Source organism: Lissotriton vulgaris, chromosome 4_1, assembly GCF_964263255.1.
Source record: "Lissotriton vulgaris chromosome 4_1, aLisVul1.2, whole genome shotgun sequence".
NCBI classification, from domain to species: domain Eukaryota; kingdom Metazoa; phylum Chordata; class Amphibia; order Caudata; family Salamandridae; genus Lissotriton; species Lissotriton vulgaris.
The window spans coordinates 1,035,710,049-1,035,732,653 of NC_141691.1; positions in this window are offsets into that span (position 1 = coordinate 1,035,710,049).

Sequence of the window (22,605 nt, forward strand, 5' to 3'; positions counted from 1 at the left end):
ACAGCATGTACAATATTGTATATTTTTAGGGCTAACAGCAGAAACATGTAATGTTAGATTTATGCTTATGGTTGTGCAGTTTATTGATTTTTTTCTTGTTTTTCAAAGGGGAACATGATTAGTGAACGCAAAAAGAAGAATGCTTACTTGTCATGACAGGCTTAGAATGCTGTCTCCTGGGGGGTGGGGGGGGGGGGGGGGGGGTACGAACATTGTACGGGTAGATAGAGACCGTTAGTGGTGCTTGGGACGTGAAGCAGCAACTGGGCACTGTGCCAGGATCATAAATAAAGTTACATGAAACAGTAACGCTGAGTTGAACTGGTCTTTATAGGATGTTAGCTAAAATAGATGGGAAAATGTAAAACTGATGAATGATCTATGTGTTAGGTTGCTCACAGCTATTACTATGTAGTGCACCCTATGAGTCACCATAATTTTGTGCCAATATTGAGTGTGTTTATAAATATTATACATCACTCTGTATTGGGGCTAGTATAATATTGACTAAGACATTTGTGAATGGTAATATGCAGTGTTATTTGGGCGATTCAAACATGTGACTTTATAATATGCTTATAAAAGTTCGGAACTGCTCAAGATTTTCCCAACAAGATGACTGCTTTAAATTGTAGTTTTTTTTTTATTAACTGTACAATTAATTAAAATCTTTACAGTAAAAGAGAAAGTACAAAGATCGATAATTCTAAAAAAAAAACTTTCTTTCATGTTTAAAAAAAGAGTAGAGGAGTGTACCTATGCTGATTAGGATAATGGTATATAAGGAGAGAACAATATGGGTAGAGAGGAATACAACTCCCACAGTCTTAGTCCCATTGATTAGGAGTTCCCAGCATTTGTATTGGTTCGGATAAGTCTTTACGTTATTGTTACAAGGGCGAGCAGGAGGCTTTTTCGGTGAAACAACGGGTCTGGTTCAGTTCAGCTCGTGTCAGTTCTTGTTATGGTAAGTATCCTGGATGAAGAGATACTCTTGTTACAAGTTTTTAGTGCTAAACTAGTTTGGTGAACAAATTTCACTGATCTCGCTAGGAACATGGTGTTAGTGGTTGACAAGCACAGGGCTGATGCTTCTGAGCATGTTGTTATGCTCTGATTAAGGCAGATCGGGCGCAGCAGTCGCCGACGTTCGCTCTTGAAATGAGGACAGCAGCAAAAAAGGTGCAGCCAGGATTCCCATTTGTACGTGCAAAGCCTGCAGGATATGGAGACCCCTTTTTGGGCCCAAGCGGGGTTGAAATCATCTATCCCGAGCGTGATCAGCCTCATGGATCGAATTTTACTTTGGGCATGTGTTGTGATGGCCTCGCTTAGATATGGTTGTGCTTTGCCCACTGTATAGGAGTTGTTTAGGGGTTCCAGAATAGAGCTTCAACAAATGGATCTATAATCAAGTTCAAAGGAGATTTAATTCACTTGTTTGTTGATAGCTCTCTTCCAAAAATTTAGCGGGATGTCCTGCCGCGATAGATTTTCTTCAACTAACTTAAGGGCTTTGGTTGCTTTTCCAAGCCTAATGTGCCATGTCGATGCTGGGTCTTCAAAGATGGGTCTCAGGTGGTATTTTAGGGAATTAGCCAGGGCCTTTAATGTCCTTAGGTACAGTTTGATGAGCTCCCCCTGGCCGATCACGTCAGGCCTTGCTAGGCCAAGCTCCAATCTCAGCCAGGTTCTCCTTGCAGACTTTGGGATATGTAACACCGACTTATATACCTTAATTTGGGCAGAGGTGAGAAGTGCGTCCAACTTCCCTGGAAATGCCAAGTGCCCGTAAGAGATTGCGGGCAGAAGTTTTGCTCTTAAAGCTATCAAAATTGGGCTAGCAGAGGGGCTGATCAGGTCCCGGTTTAGTTGTCTTAGCAGGTGTATTACCTTATTGGCTTTTGAGGTCAGATGATTGAGATGGACATTTGCTTTAGTCCGTTCCGAGAACCAAACCCCCAGGTAATTGTATAAGGCCACTGAGTGTATTTGAGCGTTCCCCAACTGCCACTGTGCGTGCCGTTTATGACGGAACGATCCGAAGATGATGACCTTGGTTTTCCCTTTGTTGACCGTCCGGCTATTGGCAATGTTGAAACTGTTTAGGGCCATTAGAGCTCTTTGTAAGCCTGTCCTCGTGTGATCCATTATGGCTGTATCGTCGGTGTACTGTAAAAGTGGTAGCCTTATGCTTCCTAGTCTGGGTGCTATTAAACTGGCACCTTTTAGGGCCTTTCCCAAATCTGCGGTGTATAGATTAAATAGGAGGGGGGCCAGCACGCACCCTTGCTTCAGCCCGTTTGCTGTAGATATTTTGCGAGTGACAGTGTGTGTACTTGTTTTAACCCGCACCCAGGTGGCCTCGTAGAGTGCCATTATAGCCTTCAAAAGGTTCGGCGTTATCCCCCATTTTTCTAACTTCCACCAAAGGCGTTTTCTGTCCACTTTGTCAAATGCTGTACTATAGTCCACAAAGCAGCAGAATAGTGGGGGGTGGTTCTTCTGGGTTGCCTTGGCTGAAAGATGTGCTAGCGCCAGGACATTGTCCATTGTAGAGACCTTGGCCCTGAAACCAGTCTGATATGTTGGTATTATTTATTCCTCTTCAGCCCATTTTTCCAGATCACTGAGTAATAGGTGTGCATATGCCTTGGCCTTCAAGTCGAGCAGGGCAATGAGCCTGTAATGCGAAGGCTCAGAGCGGTCGCCTTTTCTGAAGATGGGAAACAGTATGGAGCCCCTCCAAGAGTCGGGGATTATTGTGGTCTGGTAGGTGTAATTAAAGAGTGGAGTTAAAAGTGTCGCCCAGAACTCTGATGCCTGTTTAAAGACCGGCGCTGGAATCCCATTGGGCCCCGTCGCGCCGTCATTCCTCATCCGCTTGATGGTATTGATGACCTGTCTGGTGTTTGTCCAGGTTGATGTAGTTGTGAAGGCGGCGACCGGGGAGCTATTACCCCTTATATTGTTTCTTGGGGTTGAGGTGGCTGTTTCTAGCGGGAGGCAAGGCTGTTGGACTTTCTTGGTTAGCTCCGCCTTTTCCGTTGTTGGGGGTTCATGGCTGGGGGCTGTTTCGTATAGCTGTTTCACATATTGGATCCAGACTTTTTCAGCTAACCCGTTTTCCCTCATTGGCCCTCGGTTACTCAGCTGATTGATGAAACTCCAGAGTCGAGCAGGGTTCTTTTGTTTGAGAAGAAGGAAGACTTTTAGCCATTTGCTTTCTGTATCCATTTTTTTTTGTTCCCATAACTTCTTCCTTAAGGAGGTTCTCAGTTCCGATATTGAGGGCCCTTCTGCTTGGCGGCCACCTCTTTTCTTTACTGCGTGGGCCTTGCGCAGGAGTCGTTTAAGTTCCCGGATATCCTGGGGGCACGTTTTCTGATTCTTGAAGGGCACTTTTGTCGTAGAATTTTGTGATTTAGGATTGCCGAGTTTATTTTGTAGGTCCTCGATGATTTGCACCCATCCTGTTGTGGGGGGACCAAGTGTGAGCAGACTCCCTTGCTGTGTCTTAAATTATATCTCTTTTTCTTTTTTATAATTATGTACCATACTGGTCAACAATAGCCTCACTATATAATATTTTCATCATACTGCACATTAAGAAAACAATGAGTTGTTACTTGCTAATCTCGAGTAAGGGGCCATACAGTGCTAATATACTTTTATATTTGCTGGATATTACTAAATATACATTATATCTTATTATGGATTAAAATAAACTAGGTGCGGTGACCAACTTTGGCTTGAATTACCATTGATGAACCATACCACAATTATGGATGGCTCATCACCATCTTATTAACAAGGTACTTCTATTAAGATATAGGTGGCTGCATGTGTAAACAAAAGAGTAATATTTAAAAAATATACTAATAGAAGATGGTGCTCTTCATTACAGACCAAATCCTGTGACTTTGTTTCCAGAAAAGATACAGTGTATCATAAACAAGAATCCAACATATACTATCAAGGCAATAAATCCCCCAATCTTGATATGATGATAACTCATAATGATGATAATGATTTATGCTTCTTAGCCCCTTCAGAATAGAAATCTAATAAGTATTTATCTTGAAAACGTATAAGAAATATGAGATATTGCCAAAACTTAATAACTTCTGTGTTTCCAGTAAATACTAATAAGTATGTTTACTAATTATTCAAAATAACATACCAACTTCACCAGCTAAGCAAGCATGGAATTCAAACATATAGAGCTCAAGAATTAGAGTGTTTGGATGCTGCTGGCAGAGCGGATTTGATTTAATTGGACCTCTCTGCCGCCTTCAACACAGTACCACACTCCCAGCTTCTTGCCAGCCTTTCCAACATCGGTATTTCAGGCCGAGCATGGAATTGGCTTTTTTTTTTTTGCTGAGTTTTATATAGCGCGAACTAGACCCGAACCGAATCGGGTGTCAGAGCGCTTTACATAGCACCAGTTATGTTACATGAGGACACACTTTCATATTAGGCACGGAGCGATTAAGTGATTTGCTCAGAATCACAGGAGGTTTTGGCGTCTTTACTGAGACTCGAACCCAGATCCCCAGGTCCGAGGTCGAGCGCCCTAGCCGTTAGGCCAACTCCTCATTCCTAGAAGATCAGTCACAGGAAATATGGTTTCCCCCCTCCTCTTCGGTCCAGCAAAAGGTGTCTACAGGAGTACCACAGGGATCTACCTTAAGTCCTCTGCTGTTTAATATTTATGTCACCTCATTGATTCATCTTGCTGAGAAGCTGGGAGCAAAGATCATCGCTTATACAGATGACACCCAGCTCCTCTTCACCTGGAGGGAGGCAGAAGCATCTCTGGTCCAGGCCAAAGCCTGTCTAATGACAATTTTCGAATGGCTGGCCTTGGCCCAGTTGAAGTCCAAGGAAGAGAAGTCAGAGGTTCTTCAATATCGGTCCTCTCCTCCACCATTTAGGCAAGCCCTCTGGCCGACAAACTGCCCATTACCTAGCTCTGTGGGTAAGCCTGTAAAAAAAAGGTTTTTGGTTTGATGAGGACCTTATGTTCTCCACACAAATTAAAAAAATTGGCTGGACAATGTTTCGATACACTGAAGACTCTCAGGAAGTATCTGCCCATGCTACCAAGGGCAGCCAAGTAAATGCTCACAAGGGCACTAATTCTGTTGCACCTAGACTATGCCAACGCACTGTATATAGGCCTGCCAGACTTCCAGCTGAGGAAGTAGCAAGTTGTACAAAATGCAGCAACCAGAGCTCTTTTAAACATCTCTGGAAGAACGAGTGTGAAGCATCATTTACAAGACCTACACTGGCTTCCCATGGCCCAACGGGTCAAATTTAAGGCCCTCACCCTGGCCCATGCAGCCGTCGATGGTCTGGGTCCACCGTATTTGAGGAAACGCTTCCACTTCTTTGTGCCACAAAGCCTGCTGCCCTCTGCCTATAAGCGGTTGGCAGTGATCCCTCGGTTCCGTCTGGTACGAATGGGGGGCAGCTCCCTCTCTTTCAAGGCGGCTCGAGCCTGGAACTCTCTGCCCAACACACTACGGAACACTACTAACAAAAGGCTGTTCAGGAAACTTCTAAAATCTTGGCTGTTTGCATAAAAGTGTTGCTTTGTCCAGCTCCTTTCATCTATCAATTGGCTTCCGCACCGGGACACTCTTGAGTAGCCGTGCGCGTTATAAATGATATTAGAACATTGGAATGTTGGGAGCTACATTGAAAACAATAGAGTGCTCTGGGCTTATAATGGCTGGTATAAGCCTGGAGCTCCAACATTCCAATGTTTCTTTGTTCACAGCTCTGGCTGTGAATAAAGGCTTCAGGGAACCTGAGGGGATTCCAATCCCCCACGCTCCCAAAAGGCTTTGTTTTTTTTGTTAGAACATTCTGTCCTCTAGTGACAGAATGTTCTAATAGCCTTATAGCCCTTGGTAGATGGGCTATACCGCTATTAAAGTCCCTCTCCCTTGTTAAAGGCCCTCGCCTTCGGCTCGGGGCCTTTAACGCTGGAGAGGGCCTTTAATAGCCGGTATGGCCCTCTATGGCGGGCTATAAGGCTATATTAACATAACATCACATAACATAACATGAAAGCTTTTTGGACAATACATTTATTCAAGCAGTCCAGTAGAGAATGGACCTTATTGTTTAAAGTCTGTGTATATGTATATGTATAGCACTGTATAATAATGTTTGTATATTTGTTTGTGCTTTAATGGAGCATTGTAAATATTGTGATTTTAAATATGTATTTATTATCTATGTTTTGTAGCCCTGAAGAAGTCCCGAGATGGGTCAAAAAGCGCTGGCTACTTTTGCAAGTCTTAATCTTTTAAAAGAAGAAAGAATTTGAAAACCTATAAAGGTGTCTCCACGGATATAATTCTGATCAAATCGAATGTGATACCTTGACTTTCATGCTCTATTGAAATTGCTGGATAAAAGTGGGTGCTGATCATACTTTTATTGATACATGTGTGTATTCGTTTCACTATTTGAGGCTTTTCCCCCAGATCTTTGCACCACTTCGATACTATCCCTATAACATAACAGGTGCAGTATTTTAAGTCTAAAGTCTCTTTGTAAATCTTTTTCTATGTGTAAGGGATTGGTCACTGAATGATGGAATGGCAAGAGGATTGATGGATAGATGGTTGAAAGGTTGGATCTATGGATGAACAACAAAATGGACCAATGAGTGAAAGGAATGTTAGTGGATTGATAGACTATAAAAAAGGCGTTAAGGATCAACGAATGGAAGGTTCGGAGGAAGAACGGATGTATTGGGAAATGTACAGGTGAAGCTCCCTAATATAGTAAGTGTTGGGCCAACTGTTTCTCTAATTCGGTGTCGGTGTTTTTAGTTCAAAGTTGGGAATATTTTACTTTTCTGCCACTCCCTTCCTTGTCTATATCCCAGAACAGGTACGGTATGAGCAGCTGTAGCAGGTTCCTAAGAAAAATCATGTCTGTGAGACTGTACGAGAACGTCTTGAATTGGAGAATTGACGCCGCAGCAGACATTTTTGGATTAACTGACTGCAGAAGTTGGCTGCCCTATATATGTCCGTCACTGTGCACACCCACAACGACGTCATGCCTGGCTGCATTCTGGCCGAAATGTTCAGAATGTAGGTGAATGGAGCTCTTTTCATAAAACAATGTCCTACGATATACAAACTTTCTTAATGGTTTCATTGAATAATTACAGAAGGAAAATGTATGCTATTTCATATTATAAAGACAGATTGAAAGATCTTAAAATTACTTTTTTTCTCTTACGGGTTAGCATTACAGTGTTTTAATTATGTCTGTATTGGTGTGTGTCCTGGAGGCTACGTTGCAATAAAAATTTGAACAGCATGTTAAAACTAATATGAAACATGCCCATATGTTTATTCTGAAATTCGTATCCGAGGTCCTATTTAATTTTCAATACACATGTTTGTTCCAGCTTTGATCAGTGTGGGGTTCAATTAAGAAGCATAGATCCATGTTCAGGTCCATAAAGAAACCCGCAATGACTTAAAAGCTAAAATTAGCAAAATGTATGTCACCGTATGGTACAGTAATTCGTGGCTCGACATGGTACACATAAGGCAGTGCGGGTATTTGTTAGTTACAGCAGCCGGCAGGATGGAATTCGTTGCCACGTTGTAAAAATAATTACTTTTGGCAACACGTATGATAAATGGCAAGCCATTATTTACTACTTCTGTCTTCACGGTAATAAAGTTAATCTCTCTGAGCTTGTTTTACATTATGTAATTATTGAATCATATTATAGTTCTGGAGCATAAGAGAAACAATATGCAAAGCAGTAACCCTTGTAGGCGCCCGTCGCATGACTCTATTTAAATTAACTTGAGTTTCACATAATTTACAAGCAATCGGAAAAGAACGGAACTATTACTTTATTTTCAATTTCGTCCCTTTTTTAGAGGCCCTTCTCTAATATATATACGAAACCGGTGCCAGAAATAGAGGAGCTATTAAAGAAATGGAAGTATAGGAATGAGGTGAAGGCTACACAGAACTATTTGCCCACCATGGGAGACGCAAATCATTTATTTGTCCAGTTTTAGACAGAGTGCCCAAGGACAAAGGCCTGTGTCGTGATGGACTATTAAGGTATCTGAAGGGTGCGTTAGCCAGTAGGTAGTTATAATTAGGACCTAGGGCCTTATTTACAAGCCCCTTGCCCCATCGAAGCATCACTGTTTGCGATGCACCGGCGGCGCATTTCACTGCACCATATTTACAAGGGCTGGAATAGCCACCCTGCGTGGGTTTTCCTGTCCTTGTAAATATGGCCCCTTTACACTCAACACTTTGTGTGATAGAAGTATTCCTTGAGTGTTCTCACGTAATTCCCATGGAACCTCACACATTCCCAGATGGACAAGAAATCCCAAACCTGGAAAGGAGTCTGAATGCTGTAAGGATGCCTGCTTCAGGGGGATGATTGTTTATGTGCCGCGCTGCAGCACTTTTTTGTAAATGAGGCCCCTAGTTTCAATAGGGAGAAAGTATTTTCATTGCCAAAAACTTTAATGTCGTTTGCTGAATCCTTGTGAAATTTCCAAAACTAATACGCCAGTCACTTCAGCTTCAGTTTTGAAAGTTTCAGGGCGATCTGTCAAGTGGGAGCAGAGAAAATGGGGGTCCCAAAATGCTTTTTCTCCATGTTAATTTCTGTAGGAAACTTTTGATACGGCTACAGCTCGAACTGCATGGAATGACACCAAATTTGGCAGAAATGTACCACTTGAGGCGTTGCTAGGACAACCATCATGACAGACATCAGCTAGGCGAGCTCGGCCCCATCGAGTCACTGAATCCACCAAAATCCGACTATATAAGAGGTGGATCATCAGCCTGCGGATCCGGCAGAGGAACCCAGACTCCACGACTGGGCGCCCGAGAGGCGGCACATTAGACCACTGTGCGACCTGGCCTGAGCTGGCAGGGAGCGGCCTGGACACCGGAGACCTGAGTTGCAACGTGGTCGCCCAGTAGGCGTGGGCACAAGGCGCCTCTCATGGCCTATCTGGACTCGCCTGAATGGGTCCGATGTGCGCGCGGTCCGGTCGGAGCTCCTGCAGCAGGACTGCAGGAGGAGCAGGACGGCATGGGGTGATCTTGTGGGGTTGCTGCTCCTGTGGGGCAGGATGGCTGTAGGGGAGGCGGGCCCAGCGCAGGCTGCACTACTTCCCGGCAGGCCTCGAGGTTGGCTGCTGGCCCAGGCGGTGATATACAGAGCATCAGCCATGGCCCTCCTCCCCCCTTGGAGCCTTGAGCAGGGGCTCAAGGTACCATACTTGGGGGGGGGCTGTGGCATCGGCCCATCCATTGTGGTCGCATCCAGTTCGCCGGAGTCGTACCCTCCCGACCAGAGGACTCCTGAATGTGACCAGTTAAGATAATCTACCCACATCTACTTGAGGACCGTTGTGCGTGCATAGTCAGTCCGTGGCCCCATTCTGACTACCCGTGCTGGGGCCTAATGCTGTGTCCTGGGAGCTCCTAAATGTCTGCAGCAAGGTAGGCCCGCAGTGCAGGGACAGATTTCTTCATGGCCTGGGGTGCTGAAGGGCGGCCCACCGGGTGTTTGGAGCTGGACTTTGGCCATGTCCTTGGCGGCTGTGTGGCACGGGGCACAATCTGCCTTGAGGTGCCTGGTGCCCATGGCCAACTTCCTCTCTGAGAGCGTGCAGAGGAGCTCCTGCGGTGACATGATCACATAGGGTGGACGCTGGGGGCTGCAGGTTTTGCGAAAGTGGTCACTGCAGGAGGCCCATTTTGCGTCTCCTCCCCTGTGGAGTCGGTCGGGCTACGCCCGGTGCAGCTTGTTGCCTGGGGCAGACTGGTTCTGTGAGGCCTAGTTGCTCTCCTAGACAGATCCTCGGAGTTCCCCGAGAGTGACCTGGCCTTCGTGGGATCCACTGGTGGTGAGGCGCAGGGAGAGTGACATTGGGATCCTGAACAGGACCTTTGTGCACCATGGTGAAAGATAAGCCCACTGGACCTGCCATGATTCAAACCACCATTTATCATTTCACCACTGCCCCGGGTGGCGCCAGAGGTGTGGAAGGTGAGAGCCCTGTTCTGGACAATGCTGCCCTGCTGGCCGCGATCACCCAGGCCCCAGATGCATTGGATGCTATGATCAGCGTGGTGAGCTTGGAGGTTTCATTTTTGCGACAGGACTTCAGGAAGGCCATCAACTGCATTACGGAAACCGAAACCAGGGTCTGTTCAGTGAAAGATACCATTGGAACTCTACAACAAAATGTCAATAAACTCATGGTGGTGACTCAGGAGCTGGCCTCCCGGACGGAAGATGTGGAGGGCTGTTCATGACGAAATAACATCTGCTGAATTTGCTTCCTGGTGGGATGTGAAGGTACCTCCACAGATCACTTCATCAGGCAATGGCTTAAATCCATCATTCCAGATGACTCTTCCTTTATCCCTGCTTTGTGGTGGAGTGGGCCCCCTGGGCGCCGTCTCGTAGCCCCCCACGGAAGAACGCCCCGTTCCGTCATAGCTAAACTATTGAACTATATGGACTGGGAAACCATTCTCCAATTTACCAGGGTGCGCAAAGAGAAGCTGGTCTAGAACTCTCACACCATTATACTTTTCTCCGACTATACTCCGCTAGTCCAGCATCAGCATTAAACCTTCGCCGTGGCTAAGCGCAAGCTTTGTGAGCTTAACATCCAGTATATGTTGTTGTACCCGGCCCACATGCACATTATCTACAAGTCCAAATCTGTGTTCTTCGATGTGCCAGAAGCCATTTTTGCATGGATATACGAGTCTGACTCATCTCAATGTGCCCAGAGACCACGGTCAAAAAAGGCCACCTCCGAGAGGCAGCACAGATCACAATCCAATCGGTGCTCTCAAGCGCAAGAGGATGAGTTCTATCTGCTTGGATGATGCTATGGACTTTCTAGGAACAATACACAATATCTCAACTGGTATTATTTTAAAAAGGCAATTAGACATGTATGCATCAAGCATTACGTGCAGAGACAAGGAGACTCAATCTGCAGTTTTGAAATGTGCTCATGGCATCGTATAATTAAAGAACAAAGAAATAAACAGTATTCAGTTGTAGCAGCACTGTACGCAAATAAATACCAAACAACCCGAATTGGACTTGGTGCCCTAATTGTGTAAGTGATACAGGAAGTGGCGACGCAAGAGACAATTGTGATCAGCAGTAATGGCGCATGGTGTGAAGGTGCTAGAATATATACAGTGAATCAGGTGAACAAGGTGGCTCAACACAATGAATTATAATGCGCTTATCTTGGAAGATTGGACGGATTATTTAACAGAGCCACATTGGGAGATGCGCCAACTATTGCGCTGAACGGTCGACGACGTTTCGATCCTCTTTGGTCAGGATCATCTTCAGGACCGGGTTGTCAGTGAAAACGGTGCTGTACTTGGAGGAAAGGGAGAGGGTAAGGGCAGGGGAAGAAGGGAGGAAGGCGAGCAGTAACGCAAAGGCCTGGAGGGGTGGGTGTGGGGGGAGGGGGAGCCGAAATGGAGGAGCCATGAACAGGACTGAATCCGTGAGTGTGGGGCGGAGGAAGGGGTGGCCGGTGCAGGTCGTGAAGCAACAATACATGAGACCGGTGGAGTCACAGATTGATCTTAGCTGTGGAAAGCTTGACGCTGTAGACACAAGAGACCCAGTTGAGATGCTGGGTGTGTTTGGCGCAAGTTGGACAGAGGGCAATGGCGGCTAGTGGTGTCATCTGGAAAGATAGGAGCAGGCGTGTGGGCCGGGGGAACAAAAAGAGGGGTTGGAGTGATGCAGGTGGAAAGGTGGGCCACAATGTGATGGCTTATGAGCGGAGGTTAAGGTGCCTGTGATGACAGTTAATGCTGGTCTGAAAACGATTGCCAAAAGAACATGGTATTGGGAGGCCTGTACCAGAAAGGACAGCCGGTGCTAGGGGGGTGTGTGTGACCAAAGTAGGTGAGGAAACTGGCGCCAGGTACCTGATGGGTTCCATAGGGGCTCATAGGAATGGTGGGAGGCCGGCGTCTTGGGAGAACCTTAGGGATCCGGGAACAAGGATGGCAGTGAGCAAAAGAACAAAAGTATAGGGGTTAGCTGAGGCAGAGTGGGAATATCATGTTACCTGGCTGCAGGAGTAATTCTCGTAGCGGGTGCCAAATGGCTCTGGACTGTGGGGGATCAACAATTATGCCGGAGTGGCTGGATTCCCTGGGCGATGCCTGGATACTCGGAAACCTAGAACAGTGAATAAAGAGAGCCGGGAGCTTAGGGAAGGCGCCATTCGTGACAGGGCATGGTCGCATGGGGATACGGGGCGGCAGGGGAGGCTTACATTAAGCTGAATGAATGCAGCAGCAGGAAAGGCATGGACTCGCCACGTCTGTGTGCTGAGTACCGTAGGTGGGGAGCCGGTCGTAAAGAAAGCGCAGCCGCTTTGGGGGTGGGTACGTCACGGGGTCACATGATTGTATCGGGGGCGGGGATGTGAGTAGTGAGTGATACGGCCAGGCGGGGCGAAGGAGGAGGGAGGGGAAAAGGAGGTGCAAAGCAAAACCAGGGGAGACATTAGGAACAAAACTTTTAAACTCCGATAACGATTAGCCTATGTAAAATCAAGCAAAATACATTACGTAGATATGGAAAAACAATTACGGTTGCTTGTCACAGTGGGAACAAAGGGCAGAAGCTGAGCAACAGTTATGTTTAAAGACAAATGAATACGAGAGGGTAAAACATACTACTCGGAATGCAACAAGGGAGAGGAATCGTACGGAAAGTGACAGTCAATCATGTTAAATCATTTGGGTAAACAAGATTAAATAAGTAATTAGCTTAGAATGGAGAGTGCATAAGACTGTTGTCCGAACAGGGTATAGGAAGGGTGGTGTATAGGAGGAGTAAGGAGCTCAGAGCAATGAGAATATCCATGAGGGGTGGAGGGCGCAGAAAGGAGAGAGGAGCCAGATTTGTGCTGCAGGCAGCTAGGTGTGACAGTCAACTTAAATGTCTGTGGAGCAACATGATATCAGATAGCAATAGTACTGTTCCATTCATCAATGGTGTTAAGGCCTTGGTTCACTGAGTTGCATAAAATGATCCATTTACATTCACATCTGTTTAGGAGGGTTTTGATATCGCTTCCTCTGGTAGGTGGGGTAAGTTTGTCCATATCGCAGTGGTTCTTCTCCAGATTGTGCGTGACCAAGTGTGCAGGGAGGACTTTACAAGGGATTCATCTTTTGTGTTGAATGATCCTCTGCTTGACCATCTGGGTGGTATGGCCAACATAGATCAGGTTACACGGGCAGCAAATGGCGTAGACAACATTTTGTGACCTGCAGTTGGTGTAGTTTTTGAGTTTGTACGTTTTGTCATTGAATAGTAAATCCTTGGTATTGAGAGTGAGGTCACATACACTGAAGTTTTGGCATTTGTAGTGTCCAATGATTGATGCGATTCCCCAGGAGGCGGTGATGGTATGTTTGTCCGCTGGTTTATCTGGCCATGTGATGGCATGTACGAGGTGCAAGGCCAGATTGTCTCCTTGTTGATGGCAGAAGAGGGGTGGTTCTCTGAATGGTTTGAAGGGGCATAGTAATGTCCAATTGTGTTTGATGATCTTGGAGATTTGGTTACTGCATGGGCTAAATTTGGAGACAAAGGGTATTCTTGCAATTGTTGTCTTTGGTTGGGGTGTAAGGAGATGTTTCTGATGGCAATACCAGGCCCTTTTCTATGCTCTGGTGTTGAGGCGTTTGGGGTAACCCATATTGCTGAGTTTGCTGATGAGGATGTTGGACTCACGAAAGTAGTCTTTGCGCCATTTGCAGTTCCTTCGAATGTGTAAGAATTGGCCATGGGGAGGCCATCACGGAGACCACGTGGATGATAGCTGGTATATTGTAGGAGGGTGTTCCTCTCTGTTGGCTTGCAAAAGAGGCTTGTTCCTAATTTGTCATCCTTGGCATGTATAAGAACATCCAGAAAAGGTAAGACATTGTTTTTGGAGTTGCTGATAAATTTGAGGTGGTTTTGTGATTGAGTGAGCCAATCGATGAAGGGGTTCAATGTTTCTGTGGTACCATTCCAGAGGAGAAGGATGTCATCATTATAGCGACGCCAGAGATTAACATTGCTGAGGAAGGGGCTGTGGGCGGTAAGGATATGTGTCTTTTCCATGTTGTGGACGAAGAGAATAGCAAAGTTTGGGGCAAAGCAAGCGCCCATTGAGACACCCTTGACTTGCAGGTAGAAGGTGTCACGGTAGAGAAAATAATTGTTCTCAAGGGCGATTTGTAAGAGGTCCATGATAAATTCAGCCTGGATTAAGGCGGGTTGGGGTCTGGTTTCAAGGACTGATTTGATAACTTCAAGGCCTTTGCTGTGCGGGATGTTTGTGTATAATGATTCTATGTCAAGTCCTACCATCAGATCCGATGTTGGTATCGAAAGGTCTGTCTTCAATGGTGACAATGAGATCCATGGTATCCCGGATGGAAATATCGGTGGTGGGGACAAACTCTTCAATGATGGCATCAATATACTTGCCCAGCGGCTCAAGAATAGACCGGCAACCAGAGACGATGGGGCAGCCTGGGGGGTTGATGCTGTCTTTGTGGATCTTGGGGAGTACATATAGTACAGGAGTCTGCAGGTGTTGGTTTTTAAGGAAATTGTATTCCTTTTGGGATATGATATTCAAGGATCTGGCTTGCCCTGTGTTTTGTTGTATTTTGGTCCTGATGTACGGTAAGGGGTCCTTGGTAAGAGGACAGTAGTGATTGCAATTGGCTAGTTGTCGTTTGATTTCTTGATCATATTTGTCAATTCCCATGACCACTATTCTACCGCCTTTGTTCGCAGGTTTGATTATACGTTCGGGATTGTTCTTCAGTGTAAGTAAAGCTTGTTTCTGTGCAAGAGGTAGGTTGTAGGGCAGGTATTCAAATTGGGATTTGAGGTTTGCAACGTCCTGCGTGACCTAGCGTTCGAAGGCCAATATTTCCGGTGGCATGGTAGATGAAGGTGGGGGGAAGGTAGAGGCTGGGTGGAACCGAGGTCCAGAAGGTTGGGTGGACTCAGGTTTAATGGCGAAGAGTTGTTTGAGTCGAATCAGGCGGAAGAACATCAGTAAACTAGATTGGAGTTCCAGAGAATTGGTATGTTCCGTAGGCACAAACCTCAAGCCCTGGAAAGGAGTTGGGTCTCATCATGGGTGAGGATATGATTCGAGACGTTGAATATTGGTATTGACTGGATGTCCAGGGTGGAAGTAGCCAGGGTGGTGAAGGTGGAATGAGTGTCACCTTGAGTGGTTATTGTTGTGGACCCCATTGGTAAAACCTGTTGCGGGTTTGTTTTTCCCCTGCGAATTGAGGTTGGTATTGTCGGCTCATGGGTGGTCGTGTTTGTGGTTGCCCGTGTCCGCAGCTGCGTCCTAAAAAACCTTGTGGTAGTAATGGCTCTGGTCTGTTCGTTGCTTGTGATGTACTTGGTCGTTCGCCTATGTCAGTGTCCTCAATTGAGGTGTTTGATGAGTCAGAGAATGTAATTTGTTGGTTATTACGATATCTGCCCCAGTTGTGAGCTCTTGGTAGGATGTAGGGGGTGTTATAAAATTCGTTGCTATGGACTTTCTGACACGATCTTTGGTCATGGACATTTTTATTTTCAAAGAATATGGTCCACTCCGGGTTCATTGGTTAGTCATAAACCAACGCCCCCTCCACACCCTGAACAATTCTGTTTGAGGACAAAAGGAATTTGGGGAACCAGTGACAATGGCTGTCTGGGGTTCCCATTTGGGACCCCAGAAGTTCTATTGCAGCAACAGATACTTCAGGTTTAGGGGGGTATAGGGGTGGGGGCTGTTGCTACCATGGTTTTTATGTACAAACGTTTCCACGGTTCATGTACAGGCACACAGCCACAGCTGCTCCTTCGCACAGGCCTTACTGCTAGCATCCCCTTTGATAAGGAGGTGTCCACACATACTATTAATGCTCACATGGAAGGGCTGACCATGTGTTCTGACCGACTTTTTCGGCCCTCCTTTGAGGGAGGATGATTGGATGTGACTCTAGTCTATTATCATTCTAGTGCAAGGATTAGAAATATAGACAGGGCCTATTCATAAGGCACAGTAATGCACTTTCATACCCTTTTCCTTAGATCAGGGCTCATAAACTTATGTTAGGGGATAGATTAATTAGTATTAGTGATATATCCGTCCTTTTGCAAGGATGTTAGTATACCTTCTATGGAGTTATGCTTATTTCGGGCCTTGTAGGCCTCAAACGGGAGAGACTCCATCTTGCTTTCTGCCCCGGCAGCTTGAGATGCTTCTAGGTCAAGTGTAATGTTTTAGTTTCAAAGTGTTGTTCGCTTGGAGAGAACCGGCTCAGGCTGGCCCTTATCGAAAGACTGTATTTTTCTCCACTCTGAAGACACAACATCAGGCCGGCCTGCTGGGAACGTGTCCTTGGTACGGTGAGGTACAAGAATTTGGTGGGCGGCAGGTTACTGGCCGTAACTTTCCATGAAAGGACAAGCTTCCATATTAGCGAAAGCATGAGGCAGTGAGTCAGTCAGTTTGTAGGCGGCAGCTAGCCGTTAGCATCAATGCCATTAATTATTTCCAGGCAGACAGTCGCCATTTTGAAGTCCGAGAAAGATCAAGAAGCTTATACTCTCTTATAAAGATCGGAATTATTTCAGTTGGAGCAGCTGGCGAGCTTTGACCTATAAGATCAGAGCATTCCAAATGAAGCAGTTAGTCAGGAGAACGACTACCAGAGTGGCCGAAACTGATTTATAAGATTGAAGCCGAGAAGTGAAGACTGTCCGTGAGTGAGAGGAGAGAGGAGTAGCGCAGAACAGCCAGAGAGAGAAAGCAGCTAATGAAAGGAAGGTTCCAGTGACTTGGAGGGAAGCAGAGAAGCCAGAGCATAGCGGTGCAGACGTGTACCCGTGACTGCTGAAGGGTGAATTTAAGACGAGCCAAGGCACAGACGAGAAGGGAACCTAGATGACTGCGGAACCCCGACTTCACGTTAATAAGGTGAAATCTGCTCTTATTCTATAGTGTGCACATTCTAACCTTTCACTTTCCTTTGCAGCATATATATATATGTTATAGTGTAGCATTGTGTTTTTATGATCATTGTAATAAAGTACCCCAGTTCTCCGTGAACCAGCATGTGCCTCGTATTCTTGTTCAATCAGGGTAACCTGTTCTTCTAGTCAGGCATTGTTTTCATGAACGGATGTAATTCCCGGTCAGGTAAGAAGTGACTGAACAATGAGGGAGAGAGGGACCCCTCGATGTAAGGAATAGATTGCACATCTTCTAATTTGGTAAGTTGTGGTATAATTCCTAATATTGTAGTATCATATCCCGAGTAGCCAATGAGAGATTCCTTCAAAAGGTATTCATAGGAAAGTGATCGTCGTTGGTAAGCGGCGTTAATGAGAGCACCAGGTGGGAGCCTGGTGTGTAGGTCCGCCGGATTGTGGACCGGGCTGTGAGGAAGAGAGCACTAGGGCTGCAGACTAGTGTGTAGGCACGCAGGATTGCGATTTGCCTCTAAATCTATTGATCGGGCTTCTTTGGATGCTCGTCCGGAGGTTTCTGCGCATCCGGTTTTTCGACGCAAATTACAGCAAGCTCCTGGTAATCCAATTGGTATTCCTTTGGATAGTTTAGAAGACTTTACTCAACAGGAAGTTAGTGACATTTTGCAACGATTTCGACAACGGCCTGATGAGGCCTTACTTACTTGGATGGTGCGCCTTTATGAACTGGGTGCTGCAGGTATTATGTTAGATGCTGGAGATGCCTTGAAATTTTGCTCTTTGAGTTCCGATTGTACTGTACAAGATCATTTTCGGAATTTTAATGGTGCTGGCCAAATTAGTCTACTCCAGTTAGCGACTGATGGCTGTAACCATAAATACCCTACTGAATCTGATTGGCCTGTCACTGACAAGCCGTGGTACACTTTGCGCGATGCGCGCAGCGATTGAAAGAGGAAGTGATGAAAACTGCGATTTTTCTCAGTACTGCTGACAGGTTGTTGGATGGTTTATTGACATCTTCTGTGCGGAATCGCATTATCCGTTCTTCCCCTGTTGCTTATAAGCAGGTTATGATGACTTTGTTGATCAATCAAACTGGCAATGCTTTATCTATGGTGCTTGAATCTGTCCGTCAGCTTGGTGAGTTGGGTGACTGGTTTCTCCGTGAACCAGCATGTGCCTCGTATTCTTGTTCAATCAGGGTAACCTGTTCTTCTAGTCAGGCATTGTTTTCATGAACGGATGTAATTCCCGGTCAGGTAAGAAGTGACTGAACAATGAGGGAGAGAGGGACCCCTCGATGTAAGGAATAGATTGCACATCTTCTAATTTGGTAAGTTGTGGTATAATTCCTAATATTGTAGTATCATATCCCGAGTAGCCAATGAGAGATTCCTTCAAAAGGTATTCATAGGAAAGTGATCGTCGTTGGTAAGCGGCGTAAATGAGAGCACCAGGTGGGAGCCTGGTGTGTAGGTCTGCCGGATTGTGGACAGGGCTGTGAGTAAGAGAGCACCAGGTGGGAGCCTGGTGTGTAGGTCCGCCGGATTGTGGACCGGGCTGTGAGTAAGAGACCACCAGGTGGGAGCCAGGTGTGTAGGTCCGCCAGATTGTGGACCGGGCTGTGAGAAAGAGAGCACTAGGGCTGCAGACTAGTGTGTAGGCACGCAGGATTGTGACTTGCCGAGCGAGCACTGACTGTGGTCAGTGTGTAATGGTAACTAATCAGAACTGCCCTAGGGTAGACTAGTCTGGGCCTAAGTCGCCGTGAGACTAACTGGTATGAGTGGGATATTGTAGAAAACCTATGCATGCATATTGCTAATTCCCCATCCTTAGGTACAAGACATATATATATATATATATATATATATATATATATATATATATATATATATATATATATATATATATATATATATATATATATATATATATATATATATATATATATATATATATATATATATATATATATATATATATATATATATATATATATATATATTACCTACTGGCTATCGCCAGTAGGTATATATAGTTAGGATTAATTCCCTATGGGATTTTTGAAAATTCTATGTCTAATAACTTGCCGTTTGTGGACGGAATCGGCTGAAATTTTCAGGAAAATGGCACATTTTGTTTCTGAGCAGCCCCTGAAAATTTGGTGGGGTTTCGTCAAGGGGGGGCTGAGAAAAAAAGGGGGTCCCAAAACGCGTTTTTAACATTGAGTTTTCCATAGGGCGGTTGGACTCCCTTTTAGCTCGAACGGCTGAATGGATTTGCACGAAACTTGGCAAAATTGTAGGGACTGTTAGCCCGATGTGCCTTTGCTAGGTCTCAATATATGTGCTTCAGTGGATTTTGAGAAATTAACGTTTAAATCAAGATATATATCTGTAACAGCGCTCCGGTCCGCTTACTTTTCGCGTTTCGGAACTTTGCGCGCAGAAAGCTGATTGGCTCTCCGGTGTCTGTCAACATTCTAAACAGTCCGGAGCGGCCGCCATCTTGTCTCTCGGTAGGATCAAGAGAGAAGAAGAGGTGAAAAACGAAGGGGGAATTTAATGAAAGGGGGCAAGGTATCCCCCTCTTGACCCCCTAGGAATGTTGTTGGGGTTATTAAAGGGTCCCGTGGGGAAAAGAAAAAAAAATGATTTTTCACGGTAGAAGCGCTTCACGGGCCGCGAACTGGGCCGCAAACTGGTAGCGAAACGGGAATTCGCCATTTTGTGCTTCGTTAATTAAATTACTAGGTATAAGGGGGTGCGGGAGACGTATCCTAATCCCCTATGTTTCCTGAGGGTGGCTGAGGAGGCTGATATATGTTGATACATCTCTTCCAGCGGCTGTGCGTGAGCTTTTTTTTTTTTTGCTGCGTGACAGTCTGGAGCGGCCGCCATCTTGTCTCTCGGTAGGATCGAGAGAGAAGAAGAGGTGAAAAACGAAGGGGGAATTTAATGAAAGGGGGCAAGGTATCCCCCTCTTGACCCCCTAGGAATGTTGTTGGGGTTAATAAAGGGTCCCGTGGGGAAAAGAAAAAAAAAATGATTTTTCACGGTAGAAGCGCTTCACGGGCCGCGAACTGGGCCGCAAACTGGTAGCGAAACGGGAATTCGCCATTTTGTGCTTCGTTAATTAAATTACTTTAAATTACTAGGTATAAGGGGGTGCGGGAGATGTATCCTAATCCCCTATGTTTCCTGAGGGTGGCTGAGGAGGCTGATATATGTTGATACATCTCTTCCAGCGGCTGCGCCATCTTGCCTTTTTTCCAATGCCACAATTTTGTCGTGCACGGCAGCCATTTTAGATGCCAGGCTGGTCCCAGGCTATCACCTACCCCTGCGGATGTAGTTTATGGCCCCAGCTGTAGAGAATTCAGACATGCCAACCCTCCCGATTCAGGCGTGAGACTACTGATTTCAGTGCTAGTCTCCCGCCTCCCGATTTCTGCAAGCAAAAACCCGGGGGCATATTACGAACAACTAGCGATAATTTTTGTCTCTAACTTGTTTAGAGACAAAAATTATCGCCGCACATCGGCGATTTTTATCGCAGATAAACCTTGCTATTATCGCAGAAAAGTCAGCGATATTCATGTATTATCGAGCAAATGCTCTTAGCCATGTTATCCACCTCCCATTGGATAACATGGCTAATAACTGCTCAGGGCAGGTGTTAGATTTTGGAGATATTCGCGCTTAGCCCGAATATCTCCAAAAGTTGGTAATAGGAGATAGCGATGTTAGGGACTGTTTCCAGTCGCTAACATCATGGCACGCCACTTTGCATGTCATTAGTGATAAGTATCACTGACATGCAAAGCGGGGCCCAAGATGGTCGCTATCTCCTTTTAGCTGTCACTGAACGGGCCTCCCCAGGTGGCGGCCATCCAGCTGAGTTGCGCCCGCTCTTGCGGCTACAGCGTCTCGCTCACCATGTTGTTGAGTTGCTCCCACTCTTGCAGTGCAGCGATAGGCGGCTGCCACATGACTCTCAAAATGGCGGACGGCTCCTCGGTTTTGGGCCTGGTCCACTGAAATGGCCCTGGGACACCTTGGAACTCGGACGCTTGCCTGCTAGGGCTTGGGCTCCATTCTCGAAAAGCGTCCCCTCAGCCGTGAAGATTCTACAAAAGTCTTGGGGGCCCCCGACTCCCGCAGGCTTCCGGTGGGGAGCGGCTGCCATGATTGCTCGCGGAATGACCAGGACGGAGCCACGAGATGGTGGTGCTCTCATGCTGACGCCAGCTTCAGTCTGAATGATCCAGAAACAAGGTGGGGCTTTCATCGTTTGGGAAAAAAAAATGTTCTAAACCAATGAAAAGTGTTATTTTTAGGTCATATGACCAAGCCTTCCATCTTTAGGAAACCAAAAGTAAAATGAACCAATGAAAAGTTTTATAAACAAGTCACATGACCTGTTATGCGGCATAGGGCTACAAAAAGCGTAGAAAATCCGTTGGCACGTGAGGCGGCGTCAGTAGCGGACCGATGTGCGAATAGGCCGAAGGCAGCACAACGCGCCGAGATCCGGATGGCACCGAGGTGGTGTCCAGCAAATTGCCGCACTGGTGTGGCCATCCTACAATGCTGCGCTGAAAGACGGCGTGTCCAGCTGAGTTGCGGTCACTGTTGCGGTACAGTGACTCGAACGCGCCGAGATCCGGATGGCACCGAGGTGGTGTCCAGCAAATTGCCGCACTGGTGTGGCCATCCTACAATGCTGCGCCGAAAGACGGCGTGTCCAGCTGAGTTGCGGTCACTGTTGCGGTACAGTGACTCGAACGCGCCGAGATCCGGATGGCACCGAGGTGGTGTCCAGCAAATTGCCGCACTGGTGTGGCCATCCTTCAATGCTGCGCCGAAAGACGGCGTGTCCAGCTGAGTTGCGGTCACTCTTGCGGTACAGTGAGTCGAACGCGCCGAGATCTGGATGGCCCCGATGTTGTGTCCAGCAAGTTGCCGCACTGGTGTGGCCATCCTACAATGCTGCGCCGAAAGTCGGCGTGGGGTGCCCCGTTGGCTTATGAGGTGATGTCAGTAGTGGACCGATGTGTGAATAGGTCGGAACCAGCACAAGGCGCCAAGATCCGAATGGCAAGTTCTGGATGTTGAGTGCCATAGTTGAGAGTTCTGAGCAGTGCTTGTAAGACTATCTGAAGTTTATTATAAGAATCAGAGTAAGTTGAAGACTGTCTGAAGCTTATTTGCACCTTTTGCAGCTTCACTATTGCCCAAGGAGGTGTCCAGCAAATTGCTGCACTGGTGTGGCCATCCTACAATGCTGCGCCGAAAGACGGCGTGTTCAGCTGAGTTCCGGTCACTCTTGCGGTACAGTGACTCGAACGCGCCGAGATCCGGATGGCACCAAGGTCGTGTCCAGCAAGTTGCCGCACTGGTGTGGCCATCCTACAATGCTGCGCCGAAAGTCAGTGTGGGGTGCCCCGTTGGCTTATGAGGTGATGTCAGTAGTGGACCGATGTG